Source organism: Scyliorhinus canicula, chromosome 10, assembly GCF_902713615.1.
Source record: "Scyliorhinus canicula chromosome 10, sScyCan1.1, whole genome shotgun sequence".
Lineage (NCBI taxonomy): Eukaryota > Metazoa > Chordata > Chondrichthyes > Carcharhiniformes > Scyliorhinidae > Scyliorhinus > Scyliorhinus canicula.
Genome location: NC_052155.1, coordinates 31,391,591 through 31,415,414, shown reverse-complemented (window position 1 = coordinate 31,415,414; position 23,824 = coordinate 31,391,591). Strand labels below are relative to the sequence as shown.

General features: G+C 45.8%; 1 protein-coding gene and 1 long non-coding RNA gene across 2 annotated transcripts in view; one reads left to right on the top strand and one right to left on the bottom strand.

Annotated features, from left to right (window-relative positions):
• Positions 1 to 21,892, top strand: part of LOC119972297 — a 53,344-nt gene extending 31,452 nt beyond the window's left edge. The window contains exons 2-3 of the long non-coding RNA XR_005462029.1: positions 17,310 to 17,412; positions 21,087 to 21,892. This is a non-coding gene — a long non-coding RNA (uncharacterized LOC119972297). The remainder of the gene's footprint in view (positions 1 to 17,309; positions 17,413 to 21,086) is intronic.
• Positions 1 to 23,824, bottom strand: part of adgrb1a (adhesion G protein-coupled receptor B1a) — an 846,604-nt gene that overhangs the window by 801,468 nt on the left and 21,312 nt on the right. The gene's annotated exons all lie outside the window — the stretch shown is intronic.

Below are 23,824 nucleotides of genomic sequence, written 5' to 3'. Positions count from 1 at the left end.
CCTATATCTATCTCCCCTCAATTTAAAGCTATGTCCCCTCGTGCTGGACATCACCATCTGAGGAAAAAGGCTCTCGATGTCCACCCTATCTAATCCTCTGATCATCTTGTATGCCTCAATTAAGTCCCCTCTTAACCTTCTTCTCTCTAACGAAAACAGCCTCAAGTCCTTCAGCCTTTCCTCATATGATCTTCCCTCCATACCAGGCAACATTCTTGTAAATCTCCTCTGTACCCTTTCCAATGCTTCCACATCCTTCCTATAATGTGGCGACCAGAACTGCACACAATACTCCAAATGCGGCCGCACCAAAGTTTTGTACAACTGCAACATGACCTCATGGCTCCGAAACTCAATTCCTCTACCAATAAAAGCTAACACACCGTACGCCTTCTTAACAACCCTCTCAACCTGGGTGGCAACTTTCAGGGATCTATGGACATGGACACCGAGATCTCTCTGCTCGTCCACACTACCAAGAATCTTACCATTAGCCCAGTACTCTGCCTTCCTGTTATTCCTTCCAAAATGAAACACCTCACACTTTTCTGCATTAAACTCCATTTGCCACCTGTCAGCCCAGCTCTGCAGCTTATACATTTCCCTCTGTAACTTGTAACATCCTTCTGCACTGTCCACAACTCCACCGACTTTAGTGTCATCTGCAAATTTACTCACCCATCCTTCTCGCCCTCCTCCAGGTCATTTATAAAAATGACAAACAACAACGGCCCCAAAACAGATCCTTGTGGCACACCACTAGTAACTGGACACCAGTCAGAGCATTTCCCATCAACCACCACTCTTTGCCTTCTATCAGCTAGCCAATTTCTGATCCAAACTGCTAAATCACCCTGAATCCAATGCCTCTGTAGTTTCTGCAATAGCCTTCCGTGGGGAACCTTATCAAACGCTTTACTGAAATCCATATACACCACATCAACTGCTTTATCTTCATCCACCTGTTTGGTCACCTTCTCGAAGAACTCAATGAGGTTTGTGTGGCACGACCTACCCTTCACAAAACCATGTTGACTATCTCTAATCAAATTATTCCTTTCCAGATGATTATACATCCTATCTCTTATAAACCATTCCAAGACCTTTCCCACAACAGAAGTAAGGCTCACTGGTCTATAGTTACCGGGGTTATCTCTACTCCCCTTCTTGTACAAGGGGACAACATTTGCTATCCTCCAGTCCTCTGGCACTATTCCTGTAGACAAAGACGACTTAAAGATCAAAGCCAAAGGCTCAGCAATCTCCTCCCTAGCTTCCCAGAGAATCCTAGGATAAATCCCATCCGGCCCAGGGGACTTAGCTATTTTCACACTTTCCAGAATCGCTAACACCTCCTCCTTATGAACCTCAAGCCCTTCTAGTCCAGTAGCCTGTGTCTCAGTATTCTCCTCGACAACTTTGTCTTTTTCCTGTGTGAATACTGACGAAAAATACTCATTTAGCACCTCTCCTATCTCCTCGGACTCTACGTACAACTTCCCATTACTGTCCTTGACTGGCCCTACTCTTACCTTAGTCATTCTTTTATTCCTGACATACCTATAGAAAGCTTTAGGGTTATCCTTGATCCTACCTGCCAAAGACTTCTCATGTCCTCGCCTGGCTCTTAGCTCCCTCTTTAGAGCCTTCCTAGCTAACTTGTAACTCTCTAGCGCCCTAACTGAACCGTCACGTCTCATCTTTACATAAGCCTCCTTCTTCCTCTTGACAAGTGTTTCAACTGCTTTAGTAACCCATGGTTCCCTCACTCGACCACTTCCTCCCTGCCTAACAGGTACATACTTATCAAGGACACGCAGTAGCTGTTCCTTGAACATGCTCCACATTTCCATTGTGTCCATCCCCTGCAGTTTTCCTCTCCAGGCGATGCATCCTAAGTCTTGCCTCATCGCATCATAATTGCCTTTCCCCCAGCTATAACTCTATCCCTGCAGTATATACCTATCCCTTTCCATCGCTAAAGTAAACGTAATCGAATTGTGGTCACTATGACCAAAATGCTCACCTACCTGCAAATCTAACACCTGTCCTGGTTCATTACCCAATACCAAATCCAATACGGCCTCGCCTCTTGTTGGTCTATCTACATACTGCATCAGGAAATCCTCCTGCACACATTGGACAAAACCGGATCCATCTAAAGTACTCGAACTATATTGTTTCCAGTCAATATTTGGAAAATTAAAGTCCCCCATAACAACTACCCTGTTATTTTCGCTCCTTCCCAGAATCATCTTTGCAATCCTTTCCTCTACATCTCTGGAACTTTTCGGAGGCCTATAGAAAAGCCCTAACAGGGTGACCTCTCCTTTCCTGTTTCTTAACTCAGCCCATACTACCTCAGTATTCGAGTACTCATCAAATGTCCTCTCAGCCACCGTAATACTGTCCTTGACTAATAATGCCACCCCTCCCACTCTCTTACCACCTTCCCTGAGCTTACTGAAATATCTAAACCCCGGCACCTGCAAGAACCATTCCTCGCCCTGCTCTATCCATGTCTCCGAAATGGCCACAAGATCGAAGTTCCAGGTACTAACCCATGCCGCAAGCTCACCCACCTTATTCCGGATGCTCCTGGCATTGAAGTAGACGCACTTTAAACCACCTTCCTTCCTGCCGGTACACTCCTGCAACTTTGAAACCTTACTCATGACCTCACTACTCTCAGCTTCTTATGTACTGGAGCTACAATTCAGGTTCCCAATCCCCTGCTGAACTAGTTTAAACCCTCCCGAAGAGCATTAGCAAACCTCCCCCCGAGGATATTAGTACCCCTCTGGTCCAGGTGTAGACCATCCCGTTTGTAGAGGTCCCACCTACCCCAGAATGAGCCCCAATTGTCCAGGAATCTGAAACCCTCCCTCCTGCACCATCCCTGCAGCCACGTGTTCAACTGCTCTATCTCCCTATTCCTCGACTCGCTAGCACGCGGCACGGGTAACAACCCAGAGATAAAAGCTCTGTTTGTTCTAGCTCTAAGTTTCCACCCTAGCTCCCAGAATTCCTGCCTTACATCCCTATCCCTTTTCCTACCTATGTCGTTGGTACCTATGTGGACCACGACTTGGGGCTGCTCCCCCTCCCCCTTAAGGATCCCGAAAACACGATCTGAGACATCGCTGACCCTGGCACCTGGGAGGCAACACACCAACCGCGAGTCTCTCTCGTTCCCACAGAATCTCCTATCTATCCCCCTAACTATGGAGTCTCCAATGACTAATGTTCTATTCCTTTCCCACCTTCCCTTCTGAGCAACAGGGACAGACTCTGTGCCAGAGACCTGTACCCCATGGCTGACCCCTGGTAAGTCCCCCCCCCCCCCCCCAACAGTATCCAAAGCGGTATACCTGTTACTAAGGGGAACGACCACAGGGGATCCCTGTACTGACTGCTTACCCCCAGCCCCTCTCACCGTCACCCATCTATCTTTATTCTTTGGCGTAAGTACCTCCCTGAAGCTTCTATATATGACCCCCTCTGCCTCCCGAATGATCTGAAGTTCATCCAGCTCCAGCTCCAGTTCCCTAACACGGTTTTTGAGGAGCTGGAGTTGGGTGCACTTCCCACAGATGAAATCAGCAGGGACACTGACGGCGTCCCTCACCTCAAACATTCTGCAGGAGGAGCATTGTACTGCCTTCCCTGACATCGCCTCTAGATTTAAAAAAAAACAAGAAAAAGAAAAAGAAAGGAAGAGCTTACCTGATATTCCCTCAAACCCTTAGGTTAGAGGAGGTGGAAGGGTGGGGGACACTGCAAGTGGACTTTGGTCAATGATAACCGTCAAGATGTTGATAATCAGGGATTCAGTGATGGCAATGACAATGAATGTTAGCGGCAGTGCTTAGATTCTCTCTTGTTGGGAACAGTCTTTGTCTGGTACTTTGGTGTTGCAAATGTAGCCAGTAAAATCCCTATCAGCGGCTGACGAAAACCTTCCAATCAGCTTTCAGGTTCCCAAAGGCGTCAAGGACCAATATGGTTGCCTGGAGGCATCAGACTTGGGGTGGGGGCAGAGTGTTGTGTCATTTTTTAACATTTCTCAATACTCCATTATATATTCTCCAGTCTCTGCCTGCAGTGGGCCCACATTTCTTTTTGCTAATCTTTTCGTTTTAGTATAGCTTTGGAAGCTTTTACAATCTGACTTTGTTCCTTGCTAGTTCATTTTGATATTCAATATTCTTTTTCTTTCTCAGTTTCTTGGCCCTGCCCCGTTGAATTCTCAAATACTCCTAACCCATAACAGTCCTGATCTGCAATCACTAGCTGTTCTATTCGCCCAAATGGTCATTGGATAAACATATGGATGATAAGGGAATAGTGTAGATGGGCTTTAGAGTGGTTTCACAGGTCGGCACAACATCGAGGGCTGAAGGGCCTGTACTGCGCTGTAATGTTCTATGTTCTATATTTTAAGTCCATATAGAACCCTCTGTCCTCTGATTGTGCAACATGCAGAATTGAGATCGGCCCATTTATCACAAACATTGCTTCAGTAATACTGTGAGGGCCATTCCTGTTGACTCCGTTAGTTCCTATTTCTTTTATTTTGTCTTCATCATTTTTGGTCCTTCGATCGTTAAGGGAGTCATACCTTTAAGTCGAGCATTGGAAGTAAGGAACTCAAAATGTGTCAAAATAGCACACAGTGTGTTGAAAAGTTTTGAAGAGCCCAGACTTTATGGCACCGAACAAATAGAAGGGGTTTATTTTGATTAGTTATCTGGTGGTCAATGAATTGTCAAGGGGGAGTATTCTGTCTGGCAACCGGCAGCGATTGATTTCTGTCAGGTTGGATTTTTCCGAGGAAACCCGGGAGAAGCCACTGGCAGGGGCGACTTTCAATGAAAAACAGGGCTGTAACATGAGACCCCAGCCAATTTGGGTGGGGGGGGGCATACGGAGAGGTGACTGTTGTGGTGGGAACACCAATCAAAGCCTTGGTAGCTCTCAATTTTCTGAGTCTATCAGCAGATAATAAAGAACAATGTCGGGCTCTGATTGGTGGATACCCCTTTAGAATGGCTGATTGCCTGAATTGGTTTGAAGTTTCTGAACTTGGATTGAGTAAAAGTGCAAATCAGAGGCCAGGTTTCTGGCATTAGGTCTGGTGGGAAGCTTGAGGCAAAAAGAGAGGTTGCTGCCACTGCCTCCTTCAGTGCCTGGCCTGCCAGCAGCACCACGAGGGGTCCATCCCGTGTATCACTGGGATGCGAGCCTGCAAAGCCTTCAGTGACACGAGCTGGAGAGACTGGCCAACGGCTTAACGGGGAGTAACGGGGTGACCCTTGGCCTCCAGGCCCCAGCTGAGGTGTGTGAACAACCGACCAAAGGGAACAGAGACCACCAGGCTAGAAACCCAGCAACAGCAGCAGCACCCAGACAGCCATTCAGGAGCACACGCAGCTGTCGAGGGTCGAGGCTAGAGGTGTAGCCACTTGAGCAAGAGTCGAGACGTGAGGAGAGCATCAATTGGAAGGTGCGAAGAAGGCCATTAAGCGCCAGTGTTGTGTCTTGGGAAATCAGGGAGCATCAGCCAGCAGGAGCAGGGCTACTTGACCAGAGGACAGCAAGGCAGAGCAGAGAGTGTGGGCTGGGCAGGGCAGCAACCCGATGAGACATCAAGCGTGAGAGAGTAATGGCCAGGCCAGACTCAGCAGCCAGAGGCCATCGATACAGTAGGCTGAGAGTGAAAGGACTGGGCTGATAGCCAAGACTGTGCAGCGAGGGCAAGAGTTTGGGTTCCTGTGACTTGTATTGCGTGAGCTGAGGATGGGCCAGGTCAGGAGGGCGTTAATGTCATTCGAGGTGGGGCTTGATGTCATTGTGGGTGGAGTTTGATGTCATTGGGGTCGTGCCGCCACATCACCAATTGACTGGGGCTCCACGCCCTCCCCTTTTTTGTTGAGATTCATCCTGGTTTGTAACACAGGACTCTACGCTCTCTGGGCTGTTCCCAGAGACGTAATGGGCGAGGTTCTCCCATCGGGAGACTAAGTCCCGACGCCGGAGTGAAAACCGGAGTGTTTCACTCCGGCGTCGGAGGCTGCTCCTTGCCCCCTACTCTCCCATCCCCGGGGGGCTAGGAGCGGTGCCACGCCATTTACGCGCGCCGGACCTTGGCGCCATGTAAAAGCGGCGCCGCGTAAATGATGTCACTCGTACGTGCGCAGGTTGGCCGGTGCCAACCCGCGCATGCGCGGTTGCCGTCCTCCCTCAGGCGCCCCGTAAGAAATGTCGGAGTTATCTTGCGGGGCGATGGAGGAAAGGAGGTCCTCCTTCAGAGAGGCCGGCCCGCCGATCGGTGGGCACCGAACACGGGCCAGACCCCTTTTGAGCCCCCCTTCCCGGTGCTGGATCCCCCTCCCCCCCTCCCCCACACGCTGACCCCCCAGCGTTCCCACGCTGTTTCCGTCGGCAACGACCAGGTATGGACGGCGCCGGCGGGAACCCGTTGTATTGGGCAGGCCGCTTGGCCCATCCGGGCCGGAGAATATTGACTGCAGTTGTAAATATAGTGAATGACATATAGTATTGAACAAAACTGATTGGTTTCATATGCCAACTTTGAATGTTCATGAAATGTACTTTAATACGTTTTATGAATCAAGTATATTTTTGAGGAAAGAAAGCTGTTTCAATTGGATAAATTTGGATGAAACATGTAATGTTTAACATCCAAATGTATTCACGTCAATGTACATTCATTCTTAAAAAGACACTGTCACCTTAATTTTCAATTTGGCAAATGGCATAATTTATGCAGCATCCAGTTCCATGTCAAAGGAAAATTAACCTTCTGCAATGCATTTTGCTGTCTCTCAATTTTCCTACTAACTTCAAAGTGAATGAGGGCAGACAAAACAATATTGTGAAGTTGTCAGATCACTGCTCTAAACATTGCACACTCCTCCATTTACACTTCGTCAGTGCTAGCACGTGACAGTGACCCCTCAATATTCCTCCCTCTGAAGATTGCTTTTTCCCTGCTTGGATTGAGTCATTCTTATCAAGAGGTTGGTTGCAGTTAATATTTGAGAAAGATAAGCTTATAGAATGTTTTGCACTGATCCAATCTAATTATTAACTCAGAAAATGAATCGTGACAGAAATGAAAGGTTAACATCCCACATGGCTGCCATATTAGAACAAATATGTATGACTGTGTGGGAATATTTGTCCCTCTCTAACGCCCCTGGTGACACGCAGTTTTTTTTTAAACACTGAATCTATACTCACCTATCTGTGGAGTCTTTAATGACACATCACCAAACCACATAATTAAACTCGTAATTTATTGCAAAAAATGAAATTTAAATTGCTGCAGCATTGTAAAAAGCTGTCGTGGAAAACTGTCGAGGACTAATATTTCAAAAATTATGGAATGCAATTATGATTTATCTGGAATAGGTTGGCTCTGAATTGAAAATACTTGCACTTTTTCTCTTCCCAGGATCACTCAGAAATCTTCAGAGTGCACTTGCTAACCCACAAATGTACAATTCACTAACAATTCAAACCTCTTTTTCCAACCTTATTCATTTAACAAGCAGGTTTACTTTCAGTTCAGGTTTCCATGGATACGGAAGTGGCTTGTTTACAATATCTGGCCTGACAAGCAAGGATATTTATTCCATGGGTGTGAGTAATGAAAGTCGAGGCACAACTGATTTGCTGATACATTGCAATAAACTGAAGTGGAAGATGCACAATGGTCAGAAACAAATGATGTAGAATAAATTGCCACAAAAGCACAGGTTACGTGACCCAAACACGTCTATCATATCGAAATGGCTGAGAAGGTAATATCTGTTTTAAATATGCTTAAAAACCAAGAACAACTTGAGTACAAATAATTTTAATAATTTCAATGCTGGTTAAACCACTTTAAACTGGAAGCTGAGAAACATGAATATAAAGGAACATTACCAGAATTGTATCTGTCAGACAAAGGCAGCTGGTAACCAAGGACAAAGCTTGCGTTGCTATGAGATCAGCAGAAGGGACTGGTACATTCTTGAGATAAAACGCCATTGAACAGCAGTAAGTAACATGCATTGTGGTAACCCTCCTAAACTTTGAACCAACTGTGACATGAAGGGGTATAGGCATACCTGAAGGAACCATTCACTGAGCTTTGCAGACGAGATTGATAAAGAAAGTGCAAGCACAAAGAAGACAGAGCTAATGCAAGATCTAACCTTTTCAATTAAGTTGACTAGAGTACTTGGATACAAATATAAAAGAAAGAGTACATCTAAAGATTCAACGACCTTCGCCTAAATATTAAATCGGCAGTTTGGCTACTGGGCACTTAAAGTCTCCAGGACTGTTGTGTTAAAAAGTTGTGTTTCTCAGTCAGTCCTTCTGTTAGTGGTTACATAAAGGATGTCTGTGAGAATGTAGTAGAATTATGTGATTCGGTTAAGACGGATTAAGGTCTTTGAATTCCACATCATGCTTTAGATATAAGTTTTATTTCTAAGTCTGGGCTGGCACTCCAGTGCAGCACTGAGGTTCAGGAGAGATCTCCAGACGGTAGGACAGCCTGTAGCCGAAGGCTACAGTGAAGGGAGTTGGGGGAGATATAAGATTCCAGAGTTAAAAAACAGCAGGATTTACTGTGTGGAATGAGCAAGTCCATGGAAGAACAGAATTATGAGAATTTTAAAAGTAAGGTATCGATGAACCTGGAAACAGTGTTGGCAAGCAATTAAGGAGTGTTGGTTGTGGCTGGCTTGGTGGTGGTTAGAACACAGAGAACATAGAACATACAGTGCAGAAGGAGGCCATTTGGCCCATTGAGTCTGCACCGACCCACTTAAACTCTCACTTCCGCCCTATCCCCGTAACCCAATAACCCCTCCTCACCTTTTTTGGTCACTGAGGGCAATTTATCATGGCCAATCCACCTAACCTGCATGTCTTTGGACTGTGGGAGGAAACTGGAGCACCCGGAGGAAACCCTCGCACACACGGGGAGAACGTGCAGACTCTGCACAGACAGTGACCCAGCAGGGAATCAAACCTGGGACCCTTGCGCTGTGAAGCCACAGTGCTAATCACTTGTGCTACCGTGCAGCCCCTGACTGTGGACAGCAGAGTGCTGGACAAACTCGCTTATGAAGGGATGAAACAGTGTTGTCAACCAGAGCTGCATTGGCATAGTCATATCTGGAGGTAACAGGTACACAAATGGGCATTTGAGTATGAGGTAAACTGAAACAGGGGAAGGAAAAGGCACAGAGAATGGAGATGGTAGTAGGAAAACCTTGGAATGCAAAGCATATGGGGACAGAAAATGTGCTCTGGTTTGTAGATAGTGTGAGCGAATGGCCAAGGAGGATGGGATCAGTGGTGAGTATGTGGTGCTTCCATGGAGATTTATATAGATGTGCAGAAACTGGGTGAGAACAAGGCCAGATTCAGCTGTGGATTCCTTCTCTGTTCAAATAGTCTGATAGCTTGCACGCAGGCTCACAAGTTAGGAGTGGCAACTTAAAAATAAGGTACCAGAATCCTACTTGCACCTCATACATCATATCCAAAAATACTAATGCGTCCAGGGAAGAAGGGATGTAAAGTTGGTGACGAAAGTAAAAAGAAAATCCCAGGTAAGATGCAAAATATGTGAAGAGGTAACTTATGCTCGAGTCAAAGATCATTGCATGACCCAACCTCTACAATGAACTGACAAAGAGCAATGAACAGTAAAGCACAGGAACAGGCCTTTCAGCCCTCCAAGCCTGTGCCGATCATGTTACCTGTCTAACTAAAACCATCTGCACTTCCAGAGTCCATGTCGCTCTATTCCCATTCTATTCATGTATTCGTCAAGATGCCACTTAAACATCACTATCGTATCGGGAGGGATTCAGATTTCTGGATAACTGGGGCTCTTTCTGGGGAAGGTGGGACCTCTATAGACAGGATGGTCTACATCTGAACCTAAGGGGCACCAATATCCTGGGGGGGAGATTTGTTAGTACTCTTTGGGGAGGTTTAAACTAATTCAGCAGGGGCATGGGAACCTGGATTGTAGTTTTGGGGTACAGGAGATTGAGAGTAGAGAGGTCAGGAGCACAGATTTGACTTCGCAGGAGGACGCCAGTGTTCAGGTCGGTGGTTTGAAGTGTGTCTATTTCAATGCCAGGAGTATACGAAATAAGGTAGGGGAACTGGCAGCATGGGTTGGTACCTGGGACTTCGATGTTGTGGCCATTTCAGAGACATGGATAGAGCAGGGACAGGAATGGTTGTTGCAGGTTCCGGGGTTTAGGTGTTTTAGTAAGGTCAGAGAAGGAGGCAAAAGAGGGGGAGGTGTGGCGCTGCTAGTCAAGGACAGTATTACGGTGGCAGAAAGGATGCAAGATGGGGACTCTTCTTCCGAGGTAGTATGGGCTGAGGTTAGAACATAGAACATAGAACATAGAACAGTACAGCACAGACAGGCCCTTCGGCCCTCGATGTTGTGCCGAGCAATGATCACCCTACTCAAACCCACGTATCCACCCTATACCCGTAACCCAACAACCCCCCCCTTAACCTTACTTTTTAGGACACTACGGGCAATTTAGCATGGCCACTCCACCTAACCCGCACATCTTTGGACTGTGGGAGGAAACCGGAGCACCCGGAGGAAACCCACGCACACACGGGGAGGACGTGCAGACTCCGCACAGACAGTGACCCAGCCGGGAATCGAACCTGGGACCCTGGAGCTGTGAAGCATTTATGCTAACCACCATGCTACCGTGCTGCCCACGGTTAGAAACAGGAAAGGAGAGGTCACACTGCTGGGAGTTTTCTATAGGCCACCTAATAGTTCTAGAGATGTAGAGGAAAGGATGGCGAAGATGATTCTGGAAAAGAGTGAAAGTAACAGGGTAGTTGTTATGGGAGACTTTAACTTTCCTAATATTGACTGGAAAAGATATAGTTCGAGTACATTGGATGTGTCGTTCTTTGTACAATGTGTGCAGGAGGGTTTTCTAACACAATATGTTGACAGGCCAACAAGAGGTGAGGCCACATTGGATTTGGTTTTGGGTAATGAACCAGGCCAGGTGTTAGATCTGGAGGTAGGTGAACACTTTGGAGACAGTGACCGCAATTCGGTGACCTTTACATTAGTGATGGAAAGGGATAAGTATACCCCGCAGGGCAAGAGTTATAGCTGGGGGAAGGGCAATTATGATGCCATTAGACATGACTTAGGATGTGTAGGTTGGAGAAGTAGGCTGCAAGGGTTGGGCACACTGGATATGTGGAGCTTGTTCAAGGAACAGCTATTGCGTGTTCTTGATCAGTACGTACCAGTCAGACAGGGAGGAAAGGGTAGAGCGAGGGAACCGTGGTTTACCAAAGAAGTGGAATCTCTTGTTAAGAGGAAAAAGGAGGCCTATGTGAAGATGAGGCATGAAGTTTCAGTTGGGGCGCTTGATAGTTACAGGGAAGCGAGGATGGATCTAAAGAGAGAGCTAAGACGAGCAAGGAGGGGACATGAGAAGTCTTTGGCAGGTAGGATCAAGGAAAACCCAAAAGCTTTCTATAGGTATGTCAGGAATAAAAGAATGACTAGGGTAAGAGTAGGGCCAGTCAAGGACAGTGGTGGGAAGTTGTGTGTGGAGGCTGAGGAGATAAGCGAGATACTAAATGAATACTTTTTGTCAGTATTCCCTCAGGAAAAAGATAATATTGTGGAGGAGAATGCTGAGACCCAGGCTATTAGAATAGATGTCATTGAGGTGCATAGGGAAGAAGTGTTGGCAATTCTGGACAAGGTGAAAATAGATAAGTCCCCGGGGCCTGATGGGATTTATCCTAGGATTCTCTGGGAAGCCAGGGAAGAGATTGCTGAGCCTTTGGCTTTGATTTAAGGTCATCATTGGCTACAGGAATAGTACCAGAGGACTGGAGGATAGCAAATGTGGTCCCTTTGTTCAAGAAGGGGAGTAGAGATAACCCCGGTAACTATAGGCCGGTGAGCCTAACGTCTGTGGTGGGTAAAGTCTTGGAGAGGATTATAAAAGATACGATTTATAATCATCTAGATAGGAATAATATGATTAGGGATAGTCAGCATGGTTTTGTGAAGGGTAGGTCATGCCTCACAAACCTTATCGAGTTCTTTGAGAAGGTGACTGAACAGGTGGTCGAGGGTAGAGCAGTTGATGTGGTGTATATGAATTTCAGTAAAGCGTTTGATAAGGTTCCCCACGGTCGTCTATTGCAGAAAATACGGAGGCTGGGGATTGAGGGTGATTTAGAGATGTGGATCAGAAATTGGCTAGTTGAAAGAAGACAGAGAGTGGTCGTTGATGGGAAATGTTCAGAATGGAGTTCAGTTACGAGTGGCGTACCACAAGGATCTGTTCTGGGGCCGTTGCTGTTTGTCATTTTTATAAATGACCTAGAGGAGGGCGCAGAAGGATGGGTGAGTAAATTTGCAGACGACACTAAAGTCGGTGGAGTTGTAGACAGTGCGGAAGGATGTTGCAGGTTACAGAGGGACATAGATAAGCTGCAGAGCTGGGCTGAGAGGTGGCAAATGGAGTTTAATGTGGAGAAGTGTGAGGTGATTCACTTTGGAAAGAATAACAGGAATGAGGAATATTTGGCTAATGGTAAAATTCTTGGTAGTGTGGATGAGCAGAGGGATCTCGGTGTCCATGTACATAGATCCCTGAACGTTGCCACCCAGGTTGATAGGGTTGTGAAGAAGGCCTATGGTGTGATGGCCTTTATTGGTAGAGGGATTGAGTTCCTGAGCCATGAGGTCATGTTGCAGTTGTACAAAACTCTAGTACGGCCGCATTTGGAGTATTGCGTACAGTTCTGGTCACCTCATTATAGGAAGGACGTGGAAGCTTTGGAACGGGTGCAGAGGAGATTTACCAGGATGTTGCCTGGTATGGAGGGAAAATCTTATGAGGAAAGGCTGATGGACTTGAGGTTGTTCTCGTTAGAGAGAAGAAGGTTAAGAGGTGACTTAATAGAGGCATACAAAATGATCAGAGGGTTAGATAGGGTGGACAGTGAGAGCCTTCTCCCGTGGATGGAGGTGGCTAGCACGAGGGGACATAGCCTTAAATTGAGGGGTAATAGATATAGGACAGACGTCAGTGGTGGGTTTTTTACGCAAAGAGTGCCCTACCTGCAACAGTAGTGAACTCGCCAAAATTGAGGGCATTTAAAAGTTTATTGGATAAGCATATGGATGATAAGGGCATAGTGTAGGTTAGATGGCCTTTAGTTTTTTCCATGTCGGTGCAACATCGAGGGCCGAAGGGCCTGTACTGCGCTGTATCGTTCTATGTTCTATGTTCTATGTATCTGTCTCCACCACCTCCCCTGGCAGTGCATTCCAGGCACTTGCCAACCTCTGTGTATAAAAAACCTGCCTTGCACATCTCCTCTGAACTTTCCCCCTCACATCTTAAACATATGTGCCCTAGTAATTGACTTTTCCACCCTGGGAAAAAGTGTCTGACTATCCAATCTGTCCGTGCCACTCATGATTTTGTAAACCTTTCTCGGGTTGCCCCTCAACCTCTGTTGTTCCAGTGAAAACAATCCGAGTTTATCAAACGTCTCCTCATAGCTAATACCCTCCAGACTAAGCAACATTCTGGTAAACCTCTTCTGTACTCTCTCCAAAGCATCCACATCCTTCTGGTAGTGTGGCACCCAAAATTGTATGCAATATTCCAAATATGACCTAAGGTTTTGCACAGCTACAGTATGACTTGTTAGTTTTTATACTCAATGCCCCAACCTATGTAGGCAAGCATGCCATTTGCCCTCTTGACTACCTTATCCATCTGCATTGCCATTTTCAGTGACTTGTTGACCAGTACACCCAGATCCCTCTGCCTGCCAATACTTTGAAGGGTTCTGCCCTTATAATTCCGACCTGTATTGGACCTTCCAAAATGGATTACCTCACATTTGTCTGGATTAAACTCCATCTGCCATTTCTCCGCCCAAGCCTCCATCCGATCTTTTTCCTGCTGTAACCTCTGACAATCCTCTTCACTATCCGCAACTCCACCAATCTTTGTGCATTTTTCAAACTTTATTTAGAGTACCCAATTCTTTTCTTTTCCAATTAAGGAGCAATTTAGCATGGCCAATTCACCTACCCTCCACATCTTTTTTGGGTCAGAACAAAGAACAAAGAAAAGTACAGCACAGGAACAGGCCCTTCGGGCCTCCAAGCCTGCGCCGGCCATGCTGCCCATCTAAACTAAAATCTTCTGCACTTCCGAGGTTTGTATCCCTCTATTCCCATCCTATTCATGTATTTGTCAAGATGCCCCTCAAACGTCACTATCGTCCCTGCTTCCACCACATCCTCCAGCAGCGAGTTTCAGGCACCCACTACTCTCTGTGTAAAAAACTTAATTGGCCCTTCTAACTTGGGAAAAAGGCTCTGACTATCCACTCTGTCTATGCCCCTCATAATGTTGTAGACCTCCATCAGGTCACCCCTCAACCTCCTTCAAATCAAGTTTATTCAACCTCTCCTCATAGTTAATGCCCTCCATACCAGGCAACATCCTGGTAAATCTCTTCTGCACCCTCTCTAAAACCTCCACATCCTTCTGGTAGCGTGGCGACCAGAATTGAACAATATACTCCAGGTGTGGCCGAACTAAGGTTCTATACAGCTGCACCATGACTTGCCAATTTTTATACTCAATGCCCCGGCCAATGAAGGCAAGCATGCCGTATGCCATCTTGAATACGTTCTCCACCTGTGTTGCCCCTTTCAGTGACCTGTGGACCTGTACACCAAGATCTCTCTGACTGTCAATACAATTGAGGGTTCTACCATTCACTGTATATTCCCTATCTATATTAGACCTTCCAAAATACATTACTTCACATTTGTCCAAATTAAACTTCATCTGCCATCTCGCTGCCCAAATCTCCAAACGATCTAAATCCAGCCGTATCCTCTGACAGTCGTCATCGCTAGCCGCAATTCTACCAGCCTTTGTGTCGTCCACATACTTATTAATCAGACCAGTCACATTTTCCTCCAAATCATTTATATATACTCCGAACATAAAAGTTCCCAGCACTGACCCCTGCAGAACACCACTAGTCACAGCCCTCCAATCAAAAAAGCACCTTTCCATTGCTACTCTCTGCCTTCTAGGACCAGTTCTGTATTCATCTTGCCAGCTCACCTCTGATCCCATGTGACTTCACCTTTTGTACCAGTCTGCCATGAGGGACCTTGTCAAATGCCTTACTGAAGTCCATAGAGACAACATCCCCTGCCCTATCTACATCAATCATTTTTGTGACCACCTCAAAAAACTCTATCAAGTTAGTGAGACACGACGTCCCCTTCACAAAACCATGCTGCCTCTCGCTAATCTGACCACTTGCTTCCAAATGGGAATAGATCCTGTCTCAAAGAATTCTCTCCAGTAACTTCCCTACCACTGACAGCCTGTAGTTCCCTGGATTATCCTTGCTACCCTTCTTAAACAAAGGAACAACATTGGCTATTCTCCAGTCTTCCGGGACATCTGAAGACAGTGAGGATCCAAAGTTTTCTGTCAAGGCCTCAGTAATTTCCTCTCTTGCCTCCTTCAGTATTCTGGGGTATATCCCATCAGGCCCTGGGCACTTATCCACCTTAATATTTTTCAAGGCACCCAACACCTCATCTTTTTGGATCTCAATGTGACCAAGGCTATCTACACACCCTTCACCAGACTCAACAGCCACCAATTCCTTCTCTTTGGTGAATACTGATGCAAAGTATTCATTTAGTACCTCGCCCATTTCCTCTGGCTCCACACTTAGATTCCCTCCCCTGTCCTTCAGTGGGCCAACCCTTTCCCTGGCTACCCTCTTCCTTTTTATGTACGTGTAAAAAGCCTTGGGATTTTCCTTAACCCTATTTGACAATGACTTTTCATGACCCCTTATAGCACTCCTGACTCCTTGCTTAAGTTCCTTCCTACTTTGCTTATATTCCACACAGGCTTCGTCTGTTGCCAGCCTTCTAGCCCTGACAAATGCCTCCTTTTTCTTTTTGATGAGGCCTACAATATCTCTCGTTATCCAAGGATTGTGAAATTTGCCATATTTATCCTTCTTCCTCACAGGAACATGCCGGTCCTGAATTCCTTTCAACTGACATTTGAAAGCCTCCCACATGTCAGATGTTGATTTACCCTCAAACATCCGCCCCCAATCTATGTTCTTCTGTTCCCACCTAATATTGTTATAATTAGCCTTCCCCCAATGTAGCATATTCACCCCAGGACCACTCTTATCCTTGTCCACCAGCACTTTAAAACTTACTGCATTGTGGTCACTGTTCCCGAAATGCTCCCCTGCTGAAACTTCTACCACCTGGCTGAGCTCATTCCCCAATACCAGGTCCAGTACAGCGCCTTCCCCAGTTGGACTACCTACATCTTGTTTTAAGAAGGTTGTGGGATGAGACCCACGCAGACAAGGGGAGAATGTGCAAACTCTACATGGACAGTTACCCGGGGCTGGGATCGAACACACGTCCTCGGCACTGTGAGGCAACAGTGTTAACCACTGCACCATTGTATTCCACAAACTTACACATCAGACCAGCTACATTTCCCTCCAAATCATTTAGATATACTACAAACAACTTGGTCCCAGCAGAGATCCTTGCGGAACACCACTAATCACAGCCTTTCCTTCAGGAAAACACTCTTCCATCGCTACCTTCTGTCTTGTACGACTAAGCCAATTCTGAATCCATCTTGCCAGCTCACCTCTGATCCTGTGCCAAGAGGACCCGTGTCAAAAGCTTTACTGAAGTCCATGTAGACAACATCCACTGCCCTTCCATCTTTGTCACTTCCTCAAAATCGATCAAGTTAGTGAGGCACGGCCCCCCCTTCACAAAACCATGCTGCTTATCGCTAATAAGTCCACTTGTTTCCAAATGTGAGTAAATCCTGACCCTAAGAATCTTCGACAATAATTTCTCTGCCACTGACGTAAGGCCTATAATTTTCCCAGTGACCAGAAAATCCTGGTTACCTTATAATGAGTAGACACCAATGGTCAGAGTGTCTAAAGGGCTCAGTTTGTGTTACATCAGTTACTGCCCACGATCACCAGTAATTTCTTCAGGGCTTCTTCCTATCTGCTGCATGAGGTGTAGCAGGAACCTTTGTTTGCCGTTTCTTTAGCCTTTTCACCATTCTTCTATCTCAGTTATGAGAAATGCTGTTGAAGTGCCATATGTTCTTATGTCTTTTCTAAAACAGAAAACAGGGGAATGCAGAGGACAAAAGAAGAGAAAAGTACAGAACTAAAGAAGAAAGTAAAAGTTGAGAGGTGCAGAATCAGATCGAAATGGACAAATAAAAGGTGAGCACAAACAGAATGAAACACATCGCTGGACGACAGGCAGACAGATGGATAGATAAAAAGGTGACACAGGTGGAAAGAGTTTGTATAAAACACTAAGCTATTCCTACAAGAAATGACAAATTTCTACAAATACAATAAATTATTTCAAAAATAAGTGAAATCACTACAGAAGTTCCTCAATGCAGCGTCCTCGACCCAATCATCTTCAGTTGCCTGATCAATGATCTTCCATCCATCAGTCAGAAGTGGTGGCGTTCGCAGGTGATTGCACAATGTGTTCAGCACCATTCACAAGTCGTCAGAGACTGAAACAGTCCATGCCAAAATGCAATAAGTCCTGGACAATAACCAAGCTTGGGCTGGCAAGTGGCAAGTAACATTCACGCCACACAAGTGCCTGGCAATGACCATCTCCAACAAGAGAGGATCTCACCATCACCCCTTGATATTCATGGCATTACCACTGCTAAATTCTGCGCTAGCAACATCCTGGAGGTTACTATTGACCAATAACTGAACTAGACTCGTTACATAAATACTGTGGCTAAAAGTGCAGGTTCAAGGCTAGGAATCCTGTGGCAAGTAATTCATCTCCTGACTTCCCAAAGCCTGTCCACCATCTACAAGGCTCAGATGTGATGCAATACTTTCCACCTGCCTAGATGAGTGCAGCTCCAACACACTCAGGAAGTGCGACACCATCCAGGACGAAGTAGCCTGCTTGATTGCAACTCCTTCAACAAACATTCACTCCCTCCACACCCTAGAGACTGCGGTGATTCAGGAAGACAACTCAGTCACCCCTTCTCAAGGGCAACTCTGGGTGAGCAATAAATGTTGGCCAAGCCAACAAGACCCACATCCCGTAAATACCTAATCTAAAAACAATAATTATGTCCGCAAATTCAACATTGCAATGTCCTGCAAAAAGCAATGAGATTAATGACAGTGCTGAAGCTGGTTTCTCCACTTCCCAATGCCAGAATTACGTTCGGCGACAGGGCAGAGAATCTATTTTGGCGCTAAAATCGGGAGCGGCGACGGTTTTTGACTTCTCCGCCCCATGAAAAGCGGCGTAGTCTAGGGGTATGCCGCGCCGATTATCCACCGCTTCAGGCCATTGCCTGAGGCCCGCTCTCCGATGCTCCATCCCCGACCGGCCAAGATCCCAACGGCATTGGTTATGTGATCTCACACTGTTCGTGAACTCAGCATGGCGGCTGCGGATGCAGTCCAGGACCAGCACAGTTGTGGGAGGGCCGATCGGTGGGAGGGGGGCTTCATTCGGGGCTGGGGGCACTGTGGGCGGGTGGTCCGGGGCGCATGAGCCGTCAGAGGGGGTCACTACTTTGGCGATCCAGGTCAGCGGGCTGAGTCGGCCATAGAGCACGACTGCAGGCCGCTGCCGTGTGCATGCGCGGCCTCTGAACCGGATGTGCTGGGGGCCATATCGGCAGCTAGAGCTGCGAGCTCTATGCAGCCTCCCTGCTAGCCCCCAGCAAAACGGTGAATCGGTGGCCATTTTACGCCAGCTTTCCTGGCGTAAAACACCACCGTTTTCACACCAGCATGGGGACTTAGTCTCCAGAATGGAGAATCCAGCTCCTGGTCATTATTTTTTTTTTTTAAATAGAGACACTGAAGAAGGTGCAAAAAGTGGTTTACAGGCATGATACCAGTACAGAAAAGTTATACCTATCAATAAATATTAAAAAGACTCAGCCTATTTTTCTTTCATGAAAGTTATAGCTGTGTTTTGACTGGATAATGTTATGAAAAGGTTTGACAAAGTAGATACAGAAAAGTTTCCACTTGTGGGACTGGAGTCTCGAAATATAGCAGTGACTGATAAATCCCAATTTACCCAGAGAGTAAAATATAAAGCCGCCATAGTCCTGGATGGCCATAGACTGCTTTGCCCTTTGAGGGGGAGGGTTGACTGGTGGTGATGTAACATGAGGGTCACCACACCTCAGGTGAGGGGAACAGTTGAGAAGCCAGGGTCTTCATGAAGTACCTCAGCTGGTGCAGGGATTGAACCCATCTCGGATCCTCACTCTGTGTCACAAACCAGCTGCCCGGCCAACTGAATTAAACCAGTCCCAGAGCGAACTCCAGGTGAATAGCATAGACGCATTAAAGGTGAAGCAAGATAATTAGAGCCTCGAACAGCATCGGAGGTTATGCTGTTGGAGTTAAATGAAGACGGGTAAGAGGAGACTCATGTGGAGCATAAACACCGCATGAAATCATTGAGTTAAGTGTATTTTTTGCACTGCCAGTACTTTTTAACTTCTTAGTTGTTTTATTGTTGGTCCAGCTACAAGAATACTTCAGGTAGACAGAGTATTGATTTCACATCTCATTTGAACGATAGCACCTCCAATAACACTTCTTTAATATTGTGCTAAAGTGTCAACACGTATTGAGTGCTCAAGTTGTGGAACAGGCAATGTTTTCACACTCAACAGAGACACTGCAGGAAGAACAACATAGATACAGAGGGATATAGAGACAGAGGCAAACATAAAGGAAAGGCACAAAAGATGAGAAAAATAGGCTGGGAGAGAAAACAAGCAAGGCAGCGAAATTCTTAGGAGTACAAATCGCACATTCCATGCTGATAAAATATTGACAGGAGGAATTTCACCAGCAAAGAAAACACTGGAGAACACGTGTCAGGAGAAAGGTGAAAGGAATGAGTGTAAAGATGTGCTGGCAACATGAACTGCCACCCAGAAACCCGTTTGTTCTTCATGAAGGGTCGCCTACTTTCAATCTGTTGAGCAGTCCCATGCTGAAGCCTTTGCCAGATACTGACATATTTCGGTAGGCATGATGACACAGTGGTTAGCACTGCTGTCTCACAGCACCAGGGACCTGGGTTCAATTCCAGACTTGGGTGACTGTCTGAGTGGAGTTTGCACATTGTTTGCGTGGGTTTCCTCCAGCTTCCTCCCACAGTCCAAAGATGTGCATGTTACGTGGGGTTATAAGAATAGGGTGGGGGAGTGGTCCAGTGCAGAGTCGATGGGCTGAATGGCCTCCTTATGCACTGAAGGGATTATGCTCTCTTCTGTGATACGTGCGAGAGGGATGCTATGGGAGTTCGCCCGATTAACCTCTGGGATGGTGGGATTGTTTTAAGAGGAGAGATGTAATAAACCTCACGGTTGTTACATCACCTTAATCAATCTCCTCGTGGGACTTGTGGATTACAAGCTCCAATTAGTGGGTGGAAGCCTGCCCAGCTGGGGTTTATTATGAGACTATATAGAAACCGGCCTGGACAGGCAATGGTGTCCTGGTAGTCCCAATGGAGACTTGTGTATGCCACTGTAGCGGTCATTTTCTTTGACCTTAAATAAGCCACCATTACTTAACTAATTGGGCCTCCATAAGAGATTTAGGAGACTGGTCTGTCATCTGAAGATTGAGAGGTGACCTCATTGAAATATACAAAATTCTGGAAGGGGGCATATGGTGGTTGCAGATAAGATAGTTCCTCTGGCTCGTGAGTCTAAAACCAAGAAATAGTTTGGAGTGGGTATGCCTATAGCTGAGTTTGTCCAAGTGCAATTCTGTATTGAGTCTGTGTCCCTGGAGTATAGAACAATAAACCTCAAATTAATGTGATTTATGCTTGTGATTTTTCTGTTTTTTTTCCTCAGGGAAGGGGCAGGCCATTAAGGCTGAGGTAATGAGGAATGTCATCAGCGAGTGGTGAATCTTTGGAATTCTCTATCCCAGAGACTTGTGGAAGCTCCATCATTGAGCATGTTCAAAGTAAAATACGAGGGATTTCTGGAGAATGATGACATCGAGGGATATGGAGATTGTCATGGATCTGCCTAGTAACAGCAGTAAAATGAATTTAACAAGGTATGATAGAATGAAATCTGCCCAACAACAGACAGAATCAGATGTAAAACACCCTATTAGTAGAACCAGCTTACTTGGACAACTGAGAGATCAGTGCAGGTATATGCATGCTAATTTCTGGAGTCAAGGAATTTGAGAGAGGCAGACAGCCAAATAAACAAAATTAATAATCAAAGAGGAAAATTGTATAATTGGCAATTGAGGCATAATTGCCTCAGAAGCAGAGAGGCCTGAGAAACCAGTCCACAACTCACAGCCAGAAGGCTAAGCCCGCATTGAAGTCTTAGCATTAAGGCGGTGTAGAAACTTTGTCAATGCAGTTTAATTATCTCCACTGTACAAGGAAAAAACGCTTCCAAGACTTGATGACCAACTCTAAATTTTGTAGTAACTATAAGATGGATTTGACTTTTAGATTTATTTAATTTGGATGTTGTTTTGGTGAAATGGGAAGTCTTATGAGAAATTGTAGATATATTTTGGAACAAGGGGCACATTCTAAAAAAAACTGTGTTTCGTGATTCATATACTTAATTGTTTTCAAGTATTGTAGTCCTGTTTGTTCTTTAATTTATTAAATAGTCTTTCATAATTATTACATGGCAACTGAGCTAGTTATTCTGTTACAACACCTTGGGCAAGTGCACGGTTAATTACAGCACCACAGACCCCGAGTCCCAACATAAGTGAATTAATCAATAATTTGTGTATTTTCCTGAGATCTTTGACCCTTGACTGCTCCTATGGGTTACAGGCACCAGATTTGCAAGTAAAATATTAACATAACTGTTTACTTATAAGAGTAAAAGATAAATTTAAAATGGCAAAAATAGAAGTTGTCTGCTCATCGAATTATTCTCCAAACCCCATGGCACCCTTCACCCAGACATACACAAGACAGACACATGGTGGGAGTAGGGAAACAATTGAAAATAGCAGGGATTAAAAGGGCGTGAGATAGTTCTTTGCTGCTGAGATAGCGGTCTTTGTAGCTCACGATCTTCCAAGGTCACAAAGTGTTAAAATCACAGTTGGTTTGAATCTACTAATGGTTGTCTCCAATCAAAACATGCAGGCTATAGACTTCTCTTTGGGGAGTCACTTTCAGTTGGATGACCTCCACCAGACTGGCTCTCTGACTCACCAAGAAAATATTAGAATACTTCACCTGAGGATTTCAAAGAGGTTTTAAAAAGCCTCCTCTTCTTTCAGGTGGTGCTGGACTTGAACCTCCCTCAGCCTGAACTGACTGCAGAAAGAACAGTCTTTAAACCAGCGCTGCCAGTAAGATTCTGGGCATCCCATGGAAAGGCAGCACCAACGAGACATATTGCAGAGGACTGGGTCATTGGCACTTTGGGAGATCATGATGGACAGATGACCAAGGCTGACAGGACACATGTTTCACCTCCCAGACATAGACCCTGCCAGAGTGGCTGTAAGGTGGACGAAGAAGACTGGGATGGTCAAAGAAGACATGGCAAAGTACAGTTAAGGAGGATCTTTAATAGCGAGACACCACCTGTGCTGGCGTGGAAGAGATTGCGATAGACCAGAGCCGTTAGCCATTGTCTCGCTGCCCATTATTTTGCATGAGACCAGAGGACCCAAGTCTAAGAAAGGAATGAGCAAATATAAAACAAGTGTGCTCAGAGCCCTACAACATCAGCTTGAAGAGTAGCACCTGAGACTCATAAACTATCCAGTAATAAATTAATCCTAAATGCAGATAGCAAATGTAACACGTGCCCCATGAGACAGAGATGGATAGAGACTCAATTACAATTTTGAGGGCACAAAATACATTTGTGTTTCTCCTTGAGCATGGGGACTGCAATCGCTGTGCGAATGGTAGAGGCTAGTTCAAATGTGGGATCTGTACATGAGTATGAGTGATTAACTCATGTGTTACAAGAAAAAAACATCAGTTCTGCTGTAGGGAATGTACATGAGGAACCAGTTGGGGAAGACTGCAGCTGAATGTTGATGAACATGCACACTGAGATGTGTGCTGCAGTGGCATGCCTGACAGACAGCCTCCAATAGCTATCTGTATGGAGGAGTCTGATACAGTGTCATAGCACATTGTATAAAGTTTAGAGCCCATTCATTCCACTGTGGTAAGTGGCGATACTTCCATGGCAGCACTGCTAGAGAGGCCCATGATGGAATATCTGCTGGTCATTGTCTCATCTTCCACTGCAGCACAGTCAGTCATAAGCCTCTCAAACCAATCATCCAGTGTTATCCAGGCACTGAGTTGTAGCAAGGGCATAGAATATATTCTGGGTGTACTTTTAACATACATCACCAGGAATGGCTTGGTCGCACCACCGCTGATTGAGCTGGCCAAGCACTGAAGACTGCCAGACTGGGCCCATGGCAGGGTTAGGGTTAGAGAACCAACAAGAATCTACTTGACCTTGTCCACATCAAGCTACCTGGCACATTGCATTGGTCAATCACTGAACTTCCATATTGCAGAACACATGGCACTCCAAATACTGCCCCCATTTCTATGCAAAGC